Raw genomic sequence first — 23,156 nt, 5'->3', positions numbered from 1 at the left:
GTCTGAGATCACCTTTGATTCCTTCACATAAGGATATGCTTTGTATGTGGCAGCATATGCTTATGTTTGATGAGGAAATGAATCCTGGATAAAGTATACTCAACTCTGGGGATATTTGTAAAAGATACAGTCATTTATATGACCTAAAAAAAAAACAAAATATCCGGGTTTTAGCATGTACTACTTAACAAAGGACCTGGTCAAATAAATGGTAAAGTAAATGGTACATTAGAGATTTTTAAAAACACATTCAGATGTTCTGGGTAATTTGATATAAAATGCTGTTAAAAATTTTAAGGTTTTTTTTAATATAAAAAGACAAGTGACTCACAGAGTCTTGAGGCAATCTCAAAAATAAAGTCTGCAATTTAAAGGAAGTCATTTATAAAAATAAAGCAGTTACTATATTCTGTTCAGTATGGCTTAGAGAAGAAGAGCCCTAGATAAAAGAAAAATTTAGTTGAGGCTGGTAATTTTGACCTTGTTTTTCTGTATACATTTTAGTTCTTTAAATATTCTTTAAGATCAACAAGTAATATTCTGTACAGAAACACATTTTAAAGTTTTCCTAGGTGTGCTTTCTTAGATATGACAGCATTCTGTTACCATCTTACCTGTTTTAAAGTCCATTTCATGAAGCCTCATAAGACTATGGCTTGATATTATTAGTACATGTTATTATTTTAGAATATCACCATCAAACTTAGAATAAGCCCAGCGCTTATTGTGCCCTATATGACCTGACCTACATCTGTTCCTCCAACCTCATCTCAGACCTCTCTATCCCCAGTCAGTGCTCCAGCCATCCTGAGCCACAGGACATGCTCCTTCCCACTTGGGCGCTTGCTGCACTTCCCACTGGAGACATCATTGTCCCAACTTTTCACAGCCTGTTTCTTGTCATTTATCAGCTTCCAGGTCTCTCACAGAGGTCATCCCTGGTGTCTGTATTAAAGTCAGCCCCTCTACGACTTTCTATCATAGCACTCTATTAAATCCCCAACCACCCTTACAAACTCTATTTTATCTATTCATTTATACATACTTATAAGTACATATTTATACAAATTTATCTGAGTGTCTCCCCCACTAAAATACAAATTCCATAACAGGACGGGCCTTATGTGTCTTGTTCACTATTCGTTCAATAGCGAACAGGACAGATTTACTCCTGGTGACTGATATGTAGCAAATGCTCAACATCTATCTGTTGAACGAACATATCAATCAATGATCACCTCCAATGTAATAAAAAACCTGTGGTTCATACATGCTTATTCATTTAGAATAAACTGTGTTTATCAACATTTTGTTTGTAATTAAATTTTCTGATACTATGTGATGAAGTAAGTTAAACAAAGAATGTGACTCTGCCTTAAAAAATACTATGTTCTTGGACCAAAACAAAACTTCCATTCAGGTAAGGCCATAGTGAATGGAGCTCCATGCATGCAATGAAGTGGATTATAAATAAACTGCACACACCAATGTTTCCACGGTTCAGAGGATAGGGTAGATGTTGGTGGAGAAGATTTCTAGAGTTCATCGAACTTGAGGCACTCATAATGATGATGATAATCATTACCAAGTACTGAGCACCTGTTATGTGTTAGTCGCTGTGTTAGAGAAGCATTATTTTTAATTTCAGTCATTTCAATTACAGAAGTAATACATGCTTATGACAATTCAAACAAGAGCAGTGTTCAAGTAGAAGTCTCCTCCTCCACTCCAGTCCCACCTGTCTAATGAACCCCTATTGACAATGGTAGGTACATCCTTCCATAACTCTTCCATTATTTATGCATACCACTAGGTACAGGGCTTACACTGAGCTGGTTACAAACTGGAGAGCAATCCAGCTGCTCAGAGCCAAGATCCCTTTTGCTAGGCTTGTATCTGTGCTTTAGAAGTTGTTTAATAATTGCTTAATAATTAGGATCAGTTCTGCTTAGGCACATACTTATGACATTGTTTTTGTATTAACAACTGGACTCCACATGCAGTGGCATAACTTATTCAGCCATTTTTTTATTGGCAGATATTCAGGTTTATCCACTTTGTTGTTGTAAAAATCCTTATAAACGTGGCTATATTTTGGCACCATATTTATGTCAGAAATATTCCCATAAATAGGATTACCAAGTCAATGGGTAAAAACACAGTTTTTTTAAAATTTCCTAAGTAGGGGAGCCTGGGTGGCTCAGACGTTTAAGCGTCTGCCTTCGGCTCAGGTCATGATCCCAGGGTCCTGGGATGGAGCCCCACATCAGGCTCCCTGCTAAGCAGGAAGCCTGCTTCTCCTTCTCTCTCTCTCTGCCTGCCGCTCCCCCTGCTTGTACTCTCTTCCTGTCTAATAAAAAAAAATTTTTTTTAATCTTTAAAAATTTCCTAAGATCTGGGATATATGAATTTAGGTCTATGGACTCCAAACAGCTTGAACAGATAAAGTGGAAATTGGATGGAATTTTGAGGAAAGGGCTAAGGTAAAGTCATGGCAGCAGGAAACAACATGGTGTATCATGTGACAATCAGGGACTCAGACCCAGTAACCCTGGTGGTAAAATCTGGGGGCACTCAGATGTGGTGGGGGCGCCTACTGAAGGCAGGATAGCATGGATCTTGATGTCAACTGGAATAATTTAGATTTGCTACTCTGGGAAGCAAAGAACCATTTATAATTATTATTGTAACATTTGCAATAACAAGACAAATGATTAAGCAACCTTTCAGAATCAGAAGGAAAAAACCCCAGCAGTCTGCTGACCCACACATATTTGAGCTTGAGCGTGGTGTTCTTTTCCAGACCATATGGACTCTGGCAGTCTCAGTTTCCTCAGGAACTCCTTGAGTAACAGAATGAGAACAACTCCCTGTTCAAATGCAAATGCTTTCTCATCAACTCAAAATTGCTCCTATTATCAAGATTGAGAAATAGAACAACAGCAAAAGCCCTCTAAGGACACAATCAATGACACACCACAGGCAACTTCCTCTTCTCATCCCTTTCTTCTCTTGTCACAGACTGAGGCTGGAGAGGCGGCAGGGGCAATCAACTTTGAGTCCTAATAAGTCCACCCTCCTCCCTATCTGAATATCTTTGTTTTCAGTTTTGGCAGAGCCTCCTGGAGTGATCATGGTATTCTGTATCCTCAGTCAACCAATAGGTCCAACCAAGGGTGGTCTTACCATAGCATGAAAGGTCAAGCCTCCAAATCTCTGTGGTACTTAGTATTTTACAGAAGTCCATTGGTTTATACAACTTCAGTTGTAACATGGCAATTGCCTCATCAGAAAAAAATATGGAGTATGAAATGGAAGCAAGATAATCCAACAATTCCGTCATACGCAAAACCTACCTCTCTCTCTCTCTCTCTATGTGTGTGTGTGTGTGTGTATAATGGAATATTACTCAGCCATCAAAAAGGATGAAATCTTACCACTTATATCGACATGGATGGAACTGGAGGGGATTATGCTAAGTGAAATAAGTCAAGTAGAGAAAGACAATTATCATATGATTTCACTCATATGTGGAATATAAGAAATAGCGCAGAGGATCATAGGTGAAGGGAGGGAAAATGGAATGGGAAGAAATCAGAGAGGGAGACAAACCATGAGAGACTCTTGACCCTGGGAAACAAACTGAGGGTTGCTGGAGGGGAGGTGGGTGGCGGGGGGAGATGGGGTAACTGGGTAATGGGTATCACATGATGTGATGAGCACTGGGTGTTATACACAACTGATGAATCACTGAACTCTACATCTGAAACTAATGATGCACAATATGTTGTCTAATCGAACTTAAAAATAACCTAACAACTCTATCTTTGTCTTTTTTACTATTTTTACTCCTTTCCATCCTGAAATATTATTATACTCTATAGATCCATCATTTACCTTTTTCTTCCAATACTCTGTAGGTGACCTCATCTACTCCCAGAGCATCAACATCATCTTTGAGTCAAGGACTACTAAATCTCCTGATCCAAATTCTCTTCTGAGTTCCAGATCCACAGTTATGATTCCCTGTTGGATATCCTTACTGAACTGAAAGCACTTTCAGCCAGTAAGGCCATTGTATGATTGTTTCTGGCTGTTGTCCATTGTAATTGGTTGGTATCGACAGCACAGAGTCGTACTGTACTGGTAGCTAAATATTTCATATTATGTTTGATCACAGCACATCAAACTTAACCTGTCACAAACTAAACTCAATTATTCTTACTGCTTCCAATCTGTTATTTCTCTCTCAGTTAATAGCGCCACCATCAACTCTATTGCCTAAGCAAAAAACTTGAGTCATTTCTGTTTTCTCATTATTTGGCATCCATATCCAGTGATCATGTCTAGTTGTTCTCTCTCCAGATTCTTACTTATATCCATGCTCTCCTCGCTACTGCAAGCCACTGTCAATTCCTTGGTTTATACACTGTCATCATTCACCTAGCCTACTGCCTTAGCTGTTTGCCCTAATTCCATCACGCCCACTCTCTAAACCATTTCTCACATAGCATCTAAAGTTGCCTTTATAAAATACATATTTTATCATGTAATTTCAAATTCCACAAAAATTTTTCCCAATTTCATCCAATAGAAACATGTAGAAATACATGTTAGATAAGGAATAAGTTAGAATAACAGTTCAGATTTTATTAAAATAAAATGTCCTATTATGAGCCATTCTCTGTGTTGGACACTATGGACACCATGGAAAAAAGACCTGGTACCTCTCTAGCAGGAAGATAAAACATTAATAAACTAACCCTAGTAGTTAGGGTTACCAGATACAATAGAAGAGACCCAGTTAAAGTTGAATTTCTGATAAACAATGAACAGTTTTTTAGTGTAAGTACACCTCAAACATTGCATGGGATACACTTAACACTAAAAATATAGTTCACCTAAAATTGAAATTTTTATTTGCTAAATTTAGCAACCCTAAGTGTAATAAATGATGATGTATGCTAAAATAAAGGTATGCAAATTACAAAGCTACCACAAAAGAGACAGATTAACTCTGTCTGGAAGGCCTAAAAAAATCTTCTGAAAGGAGTGACACCAATTAAAGTGATTAAGAGTAGTTAATTGGGTGGATAACGTGTGTGTGTGTGTGCGCGCGCGTGCACAGTAGCAACATGAGAGACATTTTAGGCAGAGAAGAAAACATTTTCAAAGGCAGGAAAGAGGACCAACAGAGTGTTTGCAGTGCTGTGCTGATAAATGCGCTATTGTTTCTCTAAAACAAACAGCAACAAAAAAAGTGTTGATTTATACAGTTTGCCAATTTCCATGGTACAAATATTCTGACCAGGGCAGATTTCAAACAATGAATGTAATGTCACTTTAACATGGAGTTGGTAAAAGATGTGGTACTGCAGTGTTTCTATCATATAGTATTTCTAACGTGCAGATACAATGGATGTTAGTAATTCAAGAGCATAAATAGTCACATGTAGAAAATAATTAGGAAGTGGTGATTTTTGTGTATTTACTACCTTTGTTTCAATGTAATTTCCCTAACTAAGTTTATGTAATATAATTTTTAATAGGAACACTGTTTAAACAACCAGCTTATAAGGTTTTTGAAGAATTATTTTTTTAAAAGATTTTATTTATTTACTTGTCAGACAGAGAGAGAGAATGGGAATGCGCACAAGCAGGGGGAGTGGCAGGCAGAGGGAGAAGCAGGATCCCCACTGAGCAGGGAGCCCGACGCGGGGCTCGATCCCAGGACCCTGGGATCATGACCTGAGCCGAAGGCAGACGTTCAACTGACTGAGCCACCCAGGCGTCCAGGTTTTAAAAATTTAACAGTTGGCTCTCATGAGTTAGTATAGGCCATCCTTAAGCCCACCATTGTGTATTGGTGAACAAGTCTATACTGGTGAAGTATAAAGTGTCTGTGTGAAAGAGGATGTGCGTGGGAACATGAATGAATAGGGTAAGGAACGTGGGCAGTGGCAGGTGTTAGACTTCCCTCTAATACAAGCCCCATCAGTCTACATATGGAAAGATGGATGACAGAGATAGATTAACAATAATAATAATACATACATACATACATACTGAAGGTTTACCACCTCGGCTTATGGGATTCAACTTACAAATTGTCCTACTCACCCCTGTGCAATGAAATAAAAGGAACAATTAGCATAGAGGTCTGAGTAACAACTCCATCATCTACTGGTAATCAAAAAAGTACAAACTAATGCCTTCTTCCTGGGGGAGAAAATTAACTAAGTTAATGTGGCAAGGGGTTTGTATACCAAAAATTGCCAAATAAAATCCCCAGTTAGCATCACTGTGAATCCCACATATCTTTTCAGAACGTGTGCATTTGCTGCTTCTGCACAAGGTAGAGACACCCTTATTTCTAATGATACAGCTCCAGCATTACAGATTTTCTTTCTTTTTCTCTTCCTATTCTCTCAAAGATCATCCTTTTCACATTGGCTTTGATTCCTTCTGGGCATGTTTGCAAACGTTACCTCCCATTTTCCTTTCTGTGTCTCCCTCTATTTCATTCAAGAATTACTTAGGGTTTCAGAACAGAGAGATGTTTCTCAAGCCCTTTTGCCTTCTTCTCTTCCAGAGAGAAACATATTGTAGAAATCCAATATCAGATTATAAATACAGTCTCCTAGCTTCTAATACATTCTGATTATAGCTGTTAAAATGATCAACAATAGTAATTTATAATCAATCAACCAATAAGTAAAAGTTAACATCTTTTATGCATTTTGGCATGTTACTAAAAGCATGCAGAAACCTGTGAGCAAGAGAGACATAACAGAAATGAATAAAGATGAGGAAATGCCAGGAAATCCAGACATTGAATTTGAGCCTTAACTGGAGAGGCAACAGCAAACCAAAATACATTTTGAATCAAAAAGTAATATGATGAAAATGGGTTTTAAGAGAGACTATCTTAAGAGTGTACCCAGGATAGTTTGTATATAACTAGCAGCTTCATATCTGTACTTAAAATTTATATACAACTCACTGACCCCCAATTTTTTTAATTGGTAAATATAAAATTTGTGCAAGAAAAACAAATAGTTCCTTTGGCCCACATCTCATATTCAAAATAGAATCTAGGAAAAAAGGCAAAAAAGACATGGCAAGTGGTCATTTTTCTTGTATATTTTGCAACATCACTCTTCTGGTAATCACATCCAAAAACATATTTACTTTTAACTGAGCATTGATTGGACTAGCTTTAAAATTCACAATTTTATCAAAAGAAAAACATCACAATTCCTACGCCAATGTGGAAAGAAAAACTACAAAAGTTCTTTTGTTCTGATCATTCAATTCTGAGCCTTTCCGTGCATGATGTAACCCCCAATTTTAGTATTTTCATGAAAGAGAGTAGGACAGCACTGGTCACTGCAGGGGGTTTCATTTTGGTGCCCAGTTCCACTTAAACACTCTTGACCATCTTATACAAGAATTAGGAAAATAAAAAAGAACTAAAATAGAGTGCATAAACTCAGCAGATTTAAGACATGTGCAGAAATGAAGAGATGGGAAATGACATGTTCTCTATGGAAGACAGGTGCTCCAAAGCTCAGGGGAAGAAGAAGTCCTGGTAGGGTGGTTGGTCGGGTAAGTTTCAGAGAAAATTGCATGTGAGCAGGTGGTGTGGGTGACAAAATTACATACTGAAACCAGTAGGGGCAAAAGGAATAGAGAGCATTTTCAGTGAGTAGGGAATAACCTAATTTTGTAACACATAGGACCAAGAGAAGGTTTAGTGGGAGTGAAGACAGCCAGACAGTGGACAGTTAGGGCAGGGTCTGTAATTCATTCATGGGCTCCTGGGCCTTGGGCCTCTGAGAGGGCAGCCGCTTGGACCACGGCTGGTAGGATGCCTTAGATGGGCCAAAGAACAGGAGACAGAAAGGCCAATTAGGTTTCCAACTCCAAGTCAAAGAGAAGGGGAATCTGAAATAAGAGGATGGCAGTGAGAAGGGAAAGAAGGAACAGATGTGAGAGACGATTCAGAATTAGAGCTGACAGGACATAGTGACTGATTACATGTAGGGAACACAAGGAAGGGAAGAGTTGAAAATGACTCAGGGGTTTCCATCTGGAGGACAGGGAGAGTGGAAACGGTGCATACGAGAGAGAGAAGGTGAAGAAGGATGTAGTGCATGACTGCATGTGTGCCGGGGAGTGTGATGTGGAAGGGGATACAGAGTTCACTTGTTTGACTCAGACCGAACAACATAACAGCTGAGTGCCTTTCTGTATAAGGTTCTGTGGTGGTCAGTGGGGAGAATCCAGTGACAAATGAGATCCCACTTTGTTGAAAGTAAAACATTAAATGCCTTCTTGTCTTAATTGCAAAAAACCTAAATTTTATTTTCATACACACACATATACACACAGAAATGTAACTCAAAGCCATACTTCTTCCAGGCCTGAACTTTTCTCATAAATATGGTCCAAGACTATCCCCTGAGCTATCATAGTAAATGACACTGCAAAAAACCAGCCCAAGTATTTTAACACTTTTCAGCGCTCCAAAGGATAACAGATGGTGGAAATAGCTCTCTGGAACTGCATGGAAAGGCAGAGTGAGAAAAAGCAAAGGAACAAATGAAAGAGGCTTTCATTCTCTTCCCTGATTCTCCATATTCTCTACTCAATGTTTACCAACTCAGTGTACCATTTACAATAAGGGAGATAACAGAATCCATCTTGGAGTCATTTGTCCATTGGCGCTCATTATTCAAATCAAATCATAGTTTGAATCAAAAGAAAGCCATTTGTATCAAGTTCCAATGGTATAACATAGTATTACGTATTATAGTAGACCAACAACTTTCATAAATTACTGCCTCTACCTTCAAGAAGTAAACACTACAGGTAGGGAGACAAGATACAAAAAAATGTTTAAAGCTAATATATATATATATTTTTTGAAAATCAACTAAGGCAACCAAAGAAAACATGTCCCAAGACAGCACACAATTTATGGACAAATGACTAGTATACTTCTGAAGTATTGCAGGAGCTCTTACTTAAATTATGTATCAACCTCCCTTTCTAGCAAAACAAGTAAGAACCTGCTTATTTCATATGTAAGGAAGGTGAAATGCAAAAAATCACTGAGAACAATTTTGTACATGTTTCTAGTCTATCAGATTTTATATCCTCCATGAATTTGTTCCAATTTGGGGTGAATGTCATGGAGAATGTGATTTACTCACAAATTATGTATTATGCCCACCATACTCCCACCTAGAGTGAATTCTTTGAGTCAACAAACCTCTGGCATTCTTATCATCTTCTAACCCCTCCACAGCATTGCCCAGGAATGAGCAAGAAGAGAGCTGATGGTCTGTGGATCCTTACTTGGATCATTGAAAGGGATTACCAGACTGCCTCTAAGAAGTTTGGAGCCCAGGCTCTGGAGTCAGACTGCCTGGCTTGGAATCCTGGCTTTACTATTAGTGGATATAAGTGCATAAGCAAGTAATTTACATCTCTATGCCTCAGTTTTCTCATTTGTAAAATGAAGATAGTAAGGGTAATTTATAGAGTTTTGTGAGGGTTAAATGCACACGAAGTGCCTAAAACAGAATAATATTTAATTGTAGTTATTTTTGTCACCGCAGTTGATAAGGCACCAGCAAAGAGCTAAAAATAGACACTCTTACACCTTAACCTTATGCAAAACTCAGGTTGGTGAGTGGTTTTGAAAATCTAGATGGGTGTTCTTTTCCTTTTTGATGCTCCGATATGAAATAGTTCTCTCCATTGTGCCAGAGTCTTCTTTCCTATGGATCCCGCTAAGGAATCAGAAAAGAGGTGCAAATTATAGGAAATGTAATTCCCTAAAGCCACATGCCTTTTCCATTTCCTTACTTTTTCATTAGCTCTCCTAAGGTAATTCCCAACTCTAATTCTTGGACATTTTTTACAGTCTTTCCTCTTCCTTGGTCCTTTATCTGCTACATTCACTTGTTACCAGAGCCTGCTGCTTTTTCCTTCCAAATGCCTCTCTCATCCATTTTTCCCATAACCACTATCATTACCCTTACTATTATTAACCATTTCTGGTCTATTTTAATCATCTACTAATTGGTCTCTTTCTCTCCAGGAATGCCCTATTATCATCCATTATGCATACTTCTGAAAGATTCATCATCCCAAAGCATTCCTTTCAATCTGGGTAGCTCTGTGTTCAGATATTTTTTGTCTTCCTTCAGAGTAAAAACCAGTTCCTGAGTCTGGATTTCAAGGTCCTAACCTTCCTTTATAGGTTTATGGTCCTTGACTCTTTTGCTAAATAGACTTTGGTCATTTACTTGCATTGTAATGTATCTTTTATTCCTGTGTAGCCACCAACTTATCTTTCCATCCATCCATCCATCCATCCATCCATCCATCCATCCATCCATCCATCCATCCATCCATCTCTCATCTTCGACAATTAAATTATAAACTCCTTGAGAGCAGACCCTATACCTAATATTACTTTGGGAGACTTCCTCTCATCCTCCAATTTTACACAGTATTTAAAACATAGCTTGTGCTCAATAAATATCTTTTTAAAGAATTGCAGAAAAACATCAGATAGCATATAATTGTTAACATAAATAGGATAAAATGCCAAGTATTACTGTCTCTAACAAGTTTTCCCTACCTCCAATTTTGAGTTAGATTTCTCTGTGCTTTCATGTCAATCTGTAAATTCTTTCATAACCTTATCATCATACTTTGTTGTAATCATCTGTTTACTTGTCTGTTAGTTTAAATAAGCTCTATCTTATTAATAGTTTTATAAGTCTCTGTGTTGAATGAATGAGTAAAAATGAATACATCTATGTAAAAATATATGCTACATATATGGGTCATTTGCAAATGATGGAAATCTTATTTAATATTACCAGAGTTAAATAAGACTTAACAGATCTGCTTCAGCATGTCATGTTCTGAATTTGTCTACCCAATGACCTCAATTATATATTACTAGTGATGTTATCTAAAGTCATTAAAGACAGTCTAGACACATTCACAATGTTTAATATTTGTCATATACATAATAGATGAGTGCATTCATTTATCCACCAAAATCATTTTTCACTAAGTAAACATTAATTCGCTGCATAGATTGCCCAAGGTCCTGGGCATGATCTTTTCCTTTTATTTAATACCTTCCTTCTAATACCAATGCAGAAGTAGCCAGTGGGTACAGATTTTCCTTTAGCTATAAGCTTCCTGTTTTTGCACAAGAACCATCTATTTTCTTGGCAATGGCACACTGTTCTCATCCTGGACAAAAGACTCTGTAGAAGAGCAGAAGAAATAGCAGTGATTCACAGAGTAACCAGGCTGGGCCCTGAGGCACAGAGACTTTCTAATAATAATATTGCTAATATTTATTTCCCTTTGCATTCTCTCAACATAAGTTTTGGGAGAGAGATCCAATTCAGAGATAGTCACATTAATTTTTATTTGTGGAATTATCACATCCCAACTAACCTTCATTTTCACTGAGCATCCCAATAGTACATACCAGTGGTTCTAAATCATGACAGTGTATCAGGATAACTTGGGGAAATTTTCCAAATACACATTTCCTGGCCTCCCTACTCATGCACCATAGGGAGCATTTGATACAGAATGGGCTAGTGTGAGGGATCATTTTAAAAAGTGCCCCAAGGCCTTTTTATACCACTACTCTCATTAAGAAACACTAATAGATAAGATAGAGCCTATGTTTTAACTGAATTAGCCAAAAAGTACTTTTTTTTTCAAACTGTGCCAACATGAGCACACTGTAAGAGCTTTGTAAATATTTGTTAAATGGACAAAATAGTGAATAATGTAGAGATTGTTCACTGCTACTTTAGTAGAATATGTGAATAATATTTATACAATACTTTATACACAACTCTCTTATGTACTTTATCTCATTTCATCCTCAAAACTTGCCAATGAGATAACTAGAAACAATTTTCTTCCATTTTCAAGATAAGAAAACTAAGATTTAAGAAGGCAGACATCTGGGCCAGTGTCACCCAGCAAGTGAGAACCAGAGCAAGGACTAAAAATATTTGGTTCAAACCCTGAATGCAAAGATTTACCCACTACTTCCTGAAGAATTCCCAAATTCTCCTTAATCATAATGTAAATCATCTGGATATTTTGAATCCATCCTATACTATGAATCCAGATATCTGGATTATAGACCCAGATCTGCCCCTTTCCTGCTGAGTGACCGTGGGGCAATTCACTACCAAAGTTCATGTCTTATCTGCCATATGCAGGCAAAGGGCACAAAGCTGAAGGGATGGAGATCCATTGAGCTAGCTGCTTGAGTCTGGCCCAAGGCCTAAGGTAAAGGTGACCTTTAGGCTTCCTGATAGAATCAACAAGATAATAAAGAATAGGATTCTACTCAGATGCTCTGCACAGGAGGGGAAAAACTGTTTTTAGCTAAAACACCCTCTATTCTCAGGAACAATGGACATAGCATATAAGGGACAAGGTCCTCCAATGTCAGGGTCACCAAAATAGAAACTGTTCAGAGCCTCATTAACAGAGGACATAGTTCAGTCAACAAGGGGTAACTGGCGAAAGTAATTTACGATTAATTAAGGTCCATGAAACATAACTGTTACATATAAAACTACTGAGTCTACTCTTACAGAATTAAATTTTTTTAATACCCAAGCAGTTGAAGAAGGTACCTTCTTTCTGAGAATTCAGACAGAGATAAAAACAATATTATCTTAAAATAGTTACAGCAGAAAGAGGGGCTTTATAAGACTCTGTGAACTGGCATAGAATGATTTGCATAAGCTAGGAAATCATATAAAGAGAATGAAGACTATAAAAGCCACACAATTTAAAAAAAATTCTGTCACTTTCTAATTATAACCATGAATTGGAAATGTCAACATTCCTAGTATTCTTTATTTCCAAGTTACTAGCTGTACTGACTATATTCTAAAAGACAAAACCATATTTTTCTTTAGTTGAAACTTTTATCTTTCTAATACTACCTGCTCAATATTATGATCCTTACTGCAGGTGGTAATAGAAGTATAGACTATAACACTGAGCAGCTCTTATGGTATATGCAAAAAAAAGTTAACAGCAAAAAAATAAAACTCATCACATTTTGATATAAACGTGGCTAAAAATAGTACCGAACAGGCTGCTTGTCTCTGAATAATACTTTCATTCATGATAAAATATATAGCTAAAAGATCTTTTGCATATAGAAACATATTCCGTTTCTTCCTGGCTGAATTCTACTCAAAAATGAGATATCTTTCAAAAAAGGAGCAATATTTTTATCTAGTATATATGTTAGAATATTTCTTTCCTGTAGTGTAGAAAACCTACAAAATTATTAAATCTTTGATCCCAACAGAATAACAGAGTGCAAAAAAATCACAAAAGAACATTTAAAATGGTAGCCTAATCATGTTTCAGTTTGTTCTCAATTTTACTTTTCATCATTTTTTACCTTCAACATTTGACGTTCTATACAAATTTACCTAAAGTAATACAATTGAGATTTCTAAATTTTTCATTTACAGATGCCATTTAAGATATGTTTGTGTACATAATAAGATGCTTAATATTTTATGAGAAAACACGTTCCTACACATTATGCATTCAATGCCTTCAACCTATTACACATATCAGAGATTACACATACGACTTGCAGCCTCCTCCCTTCAGTATAAACCAAAAGTTCCTTTTCTCTTCCCTTTTTAATCTTTTTTTAAAAGATTTTATTTATTTATTTTGAGAGAGAGAGAGAGTGTGTGCGCACGAGAGTGGGAAAGGGAGGGGCAGGGCAGAGGGAGAGAGAAGATTTCAAGCAGACCACAGAGTACAGAGACCGATGCAGGGCTTGATCTCATGACCCAAGATCACGACCTGAGCCAAAATCAAGAGCTGGACGCCCTTGGGGTGCCTGGGTGGCTCAGTCGTCAAGCGTCTGCCTTCAGCTCAGGTCATGATCCCAGGGTCCTGGGATCGAGCCCCACATCGGGCTCCCTGCTCGGCGGGAAGCCTGCTTCTCCCTCTCCCTCTCCCCCTGCTTGTGTTCCCTCTCTCGCTGTGTCTCTCTCTCTCTCTCTGTCAAATAAATAAATAAAATTAAAAAAAAAAAAAAAGAGTTGGATGCCCAACCAACTGAGCCACCTAGTTGCCCCTCCTCTTCTCTTTCACTGCTTCCAAAACTTCCTTAAGTTACACTAAACTCCACTAAACATCACTAAACTCCACTTGCTCCATCTCTACTGCTACCAGCAGAGTCCAAGCCACCATTATATTTTGCCTAAACCACTATAACTGCCTCCTAAGGTTCTTTCATCCTCATCCAACCCACTTGCCATACTGCATTGGATCATGATTCTCCCTTCTTTGAACTACTTCAAGGGCTTCTCAGTAGTCTTACATAGAATCCAAAGATCTGAGAGGTCTCTAAGATGGAGCCCTTGTTTATCCCATCAGTCTTATCCACTGCCCTCCTCCTCACATTTCTCTTCCTTCTTTTAGTACCCCAACCATATTACACTGGTTTCCATTTAAGATCCACTGCACATACCATCCTCTCTACCTGGAATTCCCTTCTGCTGACTCTTCACAAGGCTGATTCTAATCTTTCAAGTCTCTCCTTAAACATCACCTCCTCTCAGAGCCTTTCTTGAACATGCTTTCTAAATAGATTCCCCTGTGTAATTCTCTAACACGGCACTCAGTTTAGGCCTTTGTTAAAAATGAAGAGTTTTATCATTTACATTTGTTGTTTAGCTCCTTTCCTCCCACACTCTAACTTCTACAAGGACAAGTACTCTGCTTTGTCCATCATCATATCCAGTGCCTGGCACTGGGCTCTGCACACAGTACAGACCACATGAATACTTGCTGAAGGAAGAATGAATAGCCTGACTCATTGGAAAGCAAGCAGTGAACTGCTTCTCCTACTACACAATCTCTACCAGTTGGAGAAGTTCACTTCCCCGCTCCTCAATGCTACCTTCTCATCCAAAGCTGATTTAACAGGTTCCCACTGAAGGAGTAGACCATACCTGAGATCAGAATTTAAGGGAATTTGGAAAGGAGTGAGTATAAAATCTGCTAAACTTTAGGAGCAGAGAACACCACATGGCTCAGGAAGTACAGAGGGTAAGATCAGGAAACCTAGGGAAAAGCACGCTAGATTCCAGTATTTACAGAGCCTCTCCCAGGTTTTTGAGAGGAATCATTGTATTCGTGATGGAGTTGTATCTGAGGTGGTGATAGTCTGCCAGTGGGTTGATCAATTTTCTATATTATTCATGGAACTTCTGCCATCACTACTACAGCAAGATAGAGTTCTGGGCATTTAGTATACACATCCTGATATCATGTCTGGTATGCAGAGCTTAAAGGTACAGTGACATAGTGACCAGTGCTCTGTCCAACTGTTTACAATTTCAGAGACACAGTTTTGCTTAATCTGCTATCTAGTATAAGATACAATGTTGATGATAGATGTGATTTCAAATGAGAAAACATACAATCAAGTATAAAGATATATGTATATTTCTCATACATTATGGGAAAAGTATATATATATATTAATATATATTTTTCTCAGTTAAATTTTTGATTCTCAAGGCTGCCTATTTTAAAATTAGCTTAAATATAAGCTACCACATTTACATGATTAAATTGATTCTGATCCCAAACCTGCTGGTCCTCAGAAGTCCCTGTGTTATAATTAATCTGAACAAAGACTGTTGTTGCTGAAAAAAGCCATGCCCTTGAGATCTGAAAAAGTATGCCTATTTAAAGAAAAATTTGGAGATAGCCTCCCTGTCAATTCAAGGCTGACTCATCTGAAGCTGTGAAGGGGAAAAGAAGAGTATGTGTGACACACATGCCCATGTCAAAAGCTTCAAATGCAGATGGTACTTAATGATCCAGTCCAGGATGTGTATTACCACTGCACAGAGAGATCATTTCTAGAAAAGAAGAAATAGAAAGGATAACGACAGAATGGCAAAGTAAAATCCTGAGACTAATAATAATTTGCATTTTTACCTGGAACCTAAATTCATTTTTTGTTAAATAAATGAAACTGATAATTAATTACAGGACTTAAAAACATATAACTAACAAAATTTTTAAAAAGTAAAAATAAACACTGTATATCAAAACCAGTTTCTCATTTTTTTCCCAAAGGTAATCAGAGAAACCCAAATCAAAGAACCTCAAGATTATTAAAGAATTTGTATCTACAAGGTCTTTTCTTTTTGATTGGCTCTAACTATACTGAACCCAGACTCTGACGTTACACTGGTAATTTTTAAATGTTGAAATTGGTCATACATGTGAACACACACATGCACATACACAACAGAGTTAAATTTATTTTCTAGGAACTATAAATCACAAGTGTCAATAACCCCAAATAATGAAGGGTTCAAGAGTTATATGGAACTAACTTTTGAATATGAGCTTTTCTAAAGATGTGAGGATTTCATATGCAGTACACTTACCTAAATAAACACACATTTATACAGAACCATTATAAATGTTCAAATAAAACAGAATTTAAGTAATCAAATAGCTTCCCACAAAGAAGCTGATGGCTTCACTGGTAAATTCTACCAAACATCTGAAAAAAAATTTACAGTAATTTTTCAAATTCTTCCTAAATAGAAGAGTAGGGAATATTTTCAAATTCATTCTATGAGACCAATATTACCCTGATACCAAACAAAGAAATCACAGGAAAACCACAGACCAATACCACTTATAAATATATATATACACAAATACTCAAAAATAATAGTAAATAAAGAAACATATTAAATGGATAACCAAGTGGGATTTATCCCAAGAATGTGAGATTGTGTCAACATATGAAAATCAACAGAAGCAGTACACCATGTTAATAAAATAAAGGACAAAAAGGGCACTGCCATCTCAATAGATGCAGAAAAAGCATTTGAGAAAATCCAACATACTTCCATGATATGAACACTCAACATGCTAGAAATGGGAAGAAACTTCCTAAACCTTATAAAAAAAGAAAACAACTACTGGAACCCCACAACTAACATCATATTTAATGGGGAAAGACTGAAGGCTTGCTTCCTAGGACATCTGCCGTTACCACTTTTTGACAACTAGATTCCAACATGCAAAAATGAAACTGGACCCCTACCTCACACCATATATAAAAAGTAACTCAAAATGTATTAAAGACCTAAACATAAGAGCTAAACCTATAAAACTCTTGGAAGAAAATCTAGGGGTAAATCTTTATGACCTTGGATTTCACCATAGTTTCTTAGATATGACACCAAAAGCACAAGTAACCGAAGGAAAAACAGATCACCTGGACTTCATCAAAACTAAGAACTTGTGCTTCAAGGTACTATCAAGAAAATGAAAAGACAACTCACTATATAGGAGAAAATATTTGCAAATCATTTATCTGACAAGGATATAGTATCCATTACATATAAAGAACTCTTACAACTCAACAATAAAGACAAATAACCTAATTAAAAATGGACAAAAGATTTTGATCAACATTTCTCCAAAGAGGTCAAATATAAATAACCAATGAGCACATGAAAAGATGCTCAACATCATTATTCATTAGAGAAATCAAATCAAAACCACAATAAAATAACCATTCATACACTTCAAACCCACAAGAATGGCTATAGCAAAAAATACTAACAATCCAAGTACTAAAAATACTAACAATCCCAAATACTAACAATCTCCTATTCCAATCCCAAGTGTTGGCAAGGATGTAGAGAAATTGGAATCCTTCTACATATGGTAGGAATGTAAAATGGTACAGCTGCTTTGAAATACAGTTTGACAGTTCCTAAAAAATGTAAACAAAGAGTTACTATAATGACCCAGCAATTACATTCATACGTTTATACTCAAAAGAACTGAAAACATATGTTCACTCAAAAAAAGTATATAAATGTTAAAAATGGCTTTTTACACAATAGCTTAAATATTGGAAACAATCCAAATGTCCATTTAACTGATAGATGGATAAACAAAAAAGTGGTATATACATACAAAAGAGTATTATTTGGCAACAAAAGTGATGAAGTATTGATAGATGTATAACACAGATAAATCTTGAAATATTATGCTAAATGATAAAGCCAGACATAAATGGTCCACATATCAGATGATTCCATTTATGTGAAATGTCCAGAAGAGGCAAATCCATAGAGAAAAAGTAGTGGTTGCTAGGAACTGGGTTTGAGGAGAATAAGGGAATGACTGCTAATGGATAGCAGGTATCTTTTGGGGGTAATCAAAATGTTCTGAAATTACATAGCAGTGATAGTTGCACAATTTTGTGAGAAACACCAAATTGTACTCTTTGGAAGGTGAATTGCACATATGGCATATGAATTATATGTTCATTTTAAACAGTAGGCAATCACCAACAAAAACAAAGCAAAACAAGAAAGACTGAATAATGATACATGTACCTCTATGGATTCAAGTTATTCCTGATAATGTCACCTTCCACAATAATACAAACATTGTATAAGCATATTTTTTCTTTGGCTATACATTCATTTTCTGGATTTTTACTTTCAAATTCCAACTTCACCAGTTCTAGTGTGATCATCCATCCCAATTTTTCCAGGACTGGGCTGGGGGGTTTTGGGTTCCCAGGACATGGAACTTTCAGTACTAAAGCATGGATAGTTCCAGGAACACTGGGACAAGTTTGTTCTTGCATGATCTTGCATAATTTACTTAATTCCTCTGCTCTTTGTTGCAGTACAAATGATACCCTCTACACTGCCTTTTTCAGTTTTTCCTTCTAAGTCTATACTTTCTCCCCATGCTATTTCATTTGTCCTAATGGTTTTATTATAAAGTAATTGCTCACAAATGAGTATATCTCACTAACCCTCTACTGAGTTTGAGATATGAATAGCTGAATAACTTCTGGATGTTTCAATTGGAGATTGGCCATTAATACATAAACCTACTGCTAAATCTAAACTTGCTTTCCTGCCTAAATTAACTCTCTTCTTGGTTTTATCACATCCACTTAATCTCTTGAGTTGAAGTGAGTTATCTCCCCTCATCTTTACTTTATTTCTATATCTAATGAATCACTATACTCTAATTATACTACCTGGGAAATTTTCTCAAATCTGCCCTACTTCCTACCTCTCCTACTTATCCCTGCTACATCTAAGACTGATATTGATGAATATACAAGAGTTTCTCAGACTTTTTAAATCCATACTCACTTTGAAAAACTCAAAAACCCATAATGATGTGTCAAGTTTCAAAATAGAGTATTAAAAATAAAACCTAAGACAAGGCACAATTAATTATTTACTTTTTCCAAATTAGACAAATGCCCCGTTCTTCAGAGAGTCTGATGCAGCACTTTCTACCTCCTGTCTTTCTCTTTCACATACAACGCCCACACTCACCTCCACACACATGAGCTCCTACCCATGCACACAGCCACACAATACACCACTACACATACACACACGTTCTCAGGCTCCAGCAATGTGCATATGTTTTAAATTACCCCAACAAAACCTGATGTTTTGGACCTCAGGGTAACTGTTCTCTTCTTCTGGAAGACTGTACTCCAAAACTGCCTACCTACTGAACTATTCGTCTTTCAAAACTCTTATTAACTATTGCAGGCTCTGTAAATCTTTCTTTTGACCACATGAACCCCAAACAGAATAAATCATTTTTAACACATTGCACTTATCATGAAGTATTATAATTGATTTGATTATGTAACTGTCAGCTCCCACTTGAGAGAGAACTCTTAAGACAGGAATTCTGTCTCATTTATCTATGCATGTTATACCTGAGGAATAGCAGGCATAAGACTCAATTTGTTGAACGCCACCATTACTGTTGATATATTTATTACTTTGATTAAGTGATGACAACTTATGCAGCATGTCTAAAATATGACTAAGTGACATTTTAATAATAGCTGAAAAAGAATATTTGGATAGTTTACACACACAGTTATCAAAAATATAAAGTATATTGACATGTGTATCCATCAATCTAGACTTGCAAGATAAAATGTACAAAGTAACATAAGTGTAGTCACCCTACTTCCTGTATACCTATCTCTCTATCTCTCTTTTCCGCACCCACATAGTCAAACATTTTTAAAAAGTCATATACAATCACTATTTCCTTTTCCTGACTACTCATTCCTCCTCACACCTATCAAAATAGAGTATTTCCACCCACTTATATATTAAAACTGCTAGGACAAATGCCACCAATTACTTTTATATGGCCAAATCCAAAGGACATTTTTTATCTCTGAAGTTATTTATTGATTTTCTGCTGCATTGGATACGATTGGAGATTCCCCTTGAGCCCCTCTAGTACTTTGGCTTCTGGTTCTTCTACTTTTTAAATTCTTATTTCTCAGCTGAGTCAGGGGATCCTTTTCCTTAACCCATTCATTATGCATTGATTTTTGCCTAGGACTCTCTCTGTTATCTTTTTCTAACTCTGTATCTCTTGGTGATGTCATCTACTTTCCCAGTTAACTGAGTGTTTCAGGTTCATATACTATTTCCTGGTCCTGTACCCTAGGATAATGCACATGTACTACAAAATCACTATATCAAAATCCAAACTCCTCACTGCTTACCTACCTAGACCTAGTTTGCTTCTTTAATTCTACTTTTCAGTCAGTGGTCCTTAATTGTCAAATAATTATATGATAGTCTCCCTAAACTCTTTCCTTACAAATCATATTCAACTGACAATCAAGCATTGCCAATGTGACTCCTTACTCAGCTTTTGAAATGTTTCCTTCCCACACCCTCTGCTACTCCTATAAGTCAAGACGTTATCATCTTTCTTTGGACTATTACCATGGTCTATTAATTGATTTTCTTGTCCCTAGTTTTGCCCACATCACATTCTTATTCCATTTTCCCCACGTCTGTCAAAGTAAGGAATACATATTTTATATACCTACACACACACATATATATAATGCAAATCTGACTAAGCCACTCTCCTAATTAAAACCCATTAGTGCATCCTTATAACTAAACATAGTGTTTATTAAATTTTATATTTTTACCCAGTTGCCATACACAGAAATCCAAACTCATCCCACAATATTAACCTGGGATACATTCTTGGATTTTCTAATCTCTTCCATTCCATTCAAAATTAAAAAACAAAAAAGTAGGCTTTATTGATTTTCAGACCCACTGAAAGGTTGTGACTCACAAATTTAAAAATGCTGACCTGCAGGCTAAAACCCACCCTTAGTCCCCAGCCCACAATTTATTATTGACCTTTTCTTATCAATCTAGAAAGGCACATATGTGGATAAGGAGAGTTCAAATTACAAGCACACTATAGAGAATCAGCAGGATAAGGAATGAACTGTAAACTTTCAATACTTCAATTCACCTAAAGAGAGGTTTACTATTTTAATTCAAAAAGCTTGGGTGAGGAAAGAGGTGGTCAGAATAGAGGCTCCAAAGGAACTACAGGTGCTTCCTCTTGGCTGTTATACTCAGAGGGCCCACCGGGAAATTTCTACTAGGTGCAAGATAAATTACAACATATTTCTACAACTCTTAAGTCTACGGAAAGTAAAAACAAAATAAAGGGAAAAAAGTGATCTGAAGTCTTATTGGGAAGGATGACAACTGCTGTTCCATATCTAATAATTCTAATTTAAAATGCACATTAGAATGAGTGGGACCAATTAAAATGGAACCTCAATATGTGGAACATAACATTTAAAAATCAATATTAATTCCCCAAAGAACTTTCCCAGAAACAGCTTGAATCCTAATACAATCCTAATATAAAATAAAATGTTTTATAATGCCTAGAACATAAGATAGGAAGTGGGGATCATAAGTTTTCCATGAATTATGAAGGAAAGTTCAATTATCAGGAAAATGGCTTTAGAGCAGGAACATTTATAGAAAAAAAAATATGGCAACATCACTAAGAGTACTTCTTCCAACTCTGTACTTTTTTCAATGTAATTATAAGTCATTTTTTACTACATTTAAATCAAAATTATTTTTATTCCTTGAAAAGTACTGATTAAATGTAGAAGATGATAGTCAATTATACTTATTGAGATAAAATCTATAACTGATCTATTAAGCCTCTTCTTCCAACTCTGTACTTTTTTCAATGTAATTATAAGTCATTTTTTACTACATTTAAATCAAAATTATTTTTATTCCTTGAAAAGTACTGATTAAATGCAGAAGATGATAGTCAAGTATACTTATTGAGATAAAATCTATAACTGATCTATTAAGCCTCTTGAAATTATTTACCAAAATTTTGTTTCCTAAAACATAATTTTTTAAATGATTTGTGACTATCATATACAAAATATAAGGATTTAAATGTTTTATTTAATTTTGGTCTTTGCCAACACCTATAAAAAAAAGTCACAGCAGAAGAATTACAAAAATTTACTTTTCTTCTCACTTTTTACAATTTTATCACTTTCCTTTGGTTTGCTTCAAAGAATTCTCAGCTAAAGAAATCTACAGAAAATCACTCTTAGGACACATTTCTTCAAAGGTGTTTAATAAAAACCTTGGAAGGAGACATTTCCCAGTAGTAACTACTTGGCTGTAATGGTTATGCAGAGTATTGCTGCTGCAGAGACATTTTAAGGGACTGTTTAATTTTTCTTACTAAGAGCATAATTCTAGTCAGAAGATTGAATATATTCTGTTACTCTGCAGAGTTTTAAAGCTATTGACATTTTATCTCATCAAAATCCACATTCACAACTTAGAATTTACTTATTTGGTTTCTTTTCTACTTCCTGCTTCCCTTTGTGTTGGTCATTTAACTCTTCACTAGTATCAACACTTGAGGTAGCAATAATAAAAATGAAACTACATGGGCAATCGGCTCTTTTGGATTGTCCACACCTTTAAGTAATATGGTGAGGGTGTTTAATGGACTACCTCTGCATTTCCCTTACTTACACACTCCCCTCTTTGTACCTTGCCTTCCTACTTCCCTAAAGTCTTGGGCTGCAGCCCACATACATTCCAAATCCAAAAGGTACAGAATTTCTGCCTCCCTAGAGCCCTAAAAATGTGTCCCTTTCCTCTAAT

The 23,156-nt window shown here is 36.3% G+C and overlaps 1 protein-coding gene across 3 annotated transcripts in view; it reads right to left on the bottom strand.

Moving 5' to 3' along the window:
• Positions 1–23,156, bottom strand: part of RIMS1 (regulating synaptic membrane exocytosis 1) — a 492,165-nt gene that overhangs the window by 382,658 nt on the left and 86,351 nt on the right. The window lies entirely within an intron of this gene.

Source organism: Mirounga angustirostris, unplaced genomic scaffold (genome assembly GCF_029215605.1).
Source record: "Mirounga angustirostris isolate CCGP_5_RB_7025 unplaced genomic scaffold, mMirAng1.0.hap1 SCAF_8, whole genome shotgun sequence".
NCBI classification, from domain to species: domain Eukaryota; kingdom Metazoa; phylum Chordata; class Mammalia; order Carnivora; family Phocidae; genus Mirounga; species Mirounga angustirostris.
The sequence above is the reverse complement of the archived record's forward strand: the minus strand, read 5'-3'. Positions and strand labels throughout refer to the sequence as shown.